The sequence below is a fragment of the Balaenoptera physalus genome (assembly GCF_965194825.1).
Source record: "Balaenoptera physalus genome assembly, chromosome: 9".
Taxonomy (NCBI): Eukaryota; Metazoa; Chordata; class Mammalia; order Artiodactyla; family Balaenopteridae; genus Balaenoptera; species Balaenoptera physalus.
The window spans coordinates 26,556,743-26,558,707 of NC_138888.1; positions in this window are offsets into that span (position 1 = coordinate 26,556,743).

Genomic DNA, 1,965 nt, shown 5'->3' on the forward strand with positions numbered 1-1,965 from the left:
AATTTTAAAAATGAGTGCTTACCCACACACAGCACTCGGTGGGTGTTAATAAAACACCAAATGCTGTCAGGAGCATGGACAGAGCCATTCCTGTCACATGATAGGGTAGACAGTATCCCATTTCTGCTATTTCCAGTGCGATACATAATTGAAATAGGGTGTTGTCGAAGTGGGAAATGGCGGGGCTCAGTCACTTACTAACTGTGCAGCCTGGGGCAGGAGGCTTGGTTTCTCTGACCTGTATTCTCTTCATCTGTAAACAGGGAACTAACACTCTCTGAAAGCGTGGTGGGAATCAATGAAATAACCTGTGTGAGAGTCAGGTGCTCAACAGGGAAAATCAATACACATCCCTTTCCATCCAGTGAATGTTTGTAAATTTGTCTTTGTCCTTAAGAACATCTCCGTGCTGATCTCAGAGGGAAAGAGAATAGATTTTTTTTTTTTTTTTTTTACCTAGATATGCTCTTTGGACTGGCCCTCTGTCCTAACTCAGCCTCATTACCCTCGGGGTGCCTGGTGACTGAAGATCCACAAGCTCCTTGCAGCTGGCAGAGGAAATTCATTTTTTCCTGTCATAATAACAAAGTGCAGAACGGCAGGCCGGGCATAGTTTCGTATGGGAAAACCCACAGAAAGGGACAGCTGAAAGAAGCTGTGCTTTTCTCCGATATTTCTTGTCAGGGACAAGCATCCTCAAAAGGAAGAAAAAAAAAAAAAGAAAGAGAGAAAAAAAATCCCTGTTGAATGTGGATGTCTCCTTTCTAGGGACAAAATGGCTCTGCCCTCACATCCTCTTAGCCTGCCTTTTGTTGAATGATACCTAGTCCGGACTCCTGGGAAGCAGTTAACTTGGCAACCTTTCTCTTTGGTGGGCTTGTCTCAGTCAACAGCAGCAGCTCAGATAACTACACATGCCACTGTCTTGATTTGCCCTTGGAAACATCTCCTAAGAAATCAAATTCCTGGGTCCACTGCCTAAGTCCTCGGTGTGGCAATTTAACTGAGGGAAACTAAAACAAGAGAAACTAGATGGTTTTTTTTTTTTTCCAGAACAAATTAATGGTTGTAAGTGGGTGTACATGCTTATTTGCAACTGCGTACAAACATCTCTGCGTACAGTGAAATGCTTACAGGAAATTAAGCCTATGTCTTCAAGAGGCAAGATGAAATCCACAGCTTGTGAACATAGCTGCATGGGTGCTGATGGGGTTCAAAATACCCCAAAATATGTCCCCTTGGCATATTGAATATTTTAAGCTGAAGGAGTCTAAGAAAACCACAGAAGCAGGAGGTCCTTCTGATTCCCGCCTGCACCCTGCCACCTCCCACCCTTCTCCCCTAAAGCAGGTCATAAACCCTCATGTGAGAGGTGCCCTCTCTATCCAGAGGAAAGGAGCATTTTTATCTCCAAAGACAAAGAATCCTCACAAACAGGCTTTGCTAAGTTTCCCAAGTTTACTACACTTACGTCATACTCCTTAACCTGTCACGTTGCTCCACAATTGCCCACTCTTCAGCAAACCTAGGGTAAGAATACACAAGTCTGTTTCTCTGGGTCTTAATTTCCTGATGATGGCTTCCTTGTCACACAAAACTTACATAAATTTGTATGCTTTTCTCCTGTTAATCTGTCTTTGTCCGTTGAATTTTCAGACCCAACTGGAAACCTAAGAGAGCTGAGGAAAACTTTTTCCTCCCCTACAGTGGCTTCCTTACCAGTGAGCAAAGTTTCCCTTAAAAATACACGATATTGTGAGAAGAAATGATTATAAAAATATAAGTAAGAACGACGTTAACACGTAAAGCAGCATTATAATGCCTTTTGACACAAAGGAAGCTTGACGATGAAAAGTGCTCCAGGCCCCTTGGGGGAACATTAAGAGGAGCAAGGAAGCCTCCTCCACTGCAGGCACAGGGTCCACGATACTTTCAGGGGCCCACAAAAATCGATTACGTTTCCCA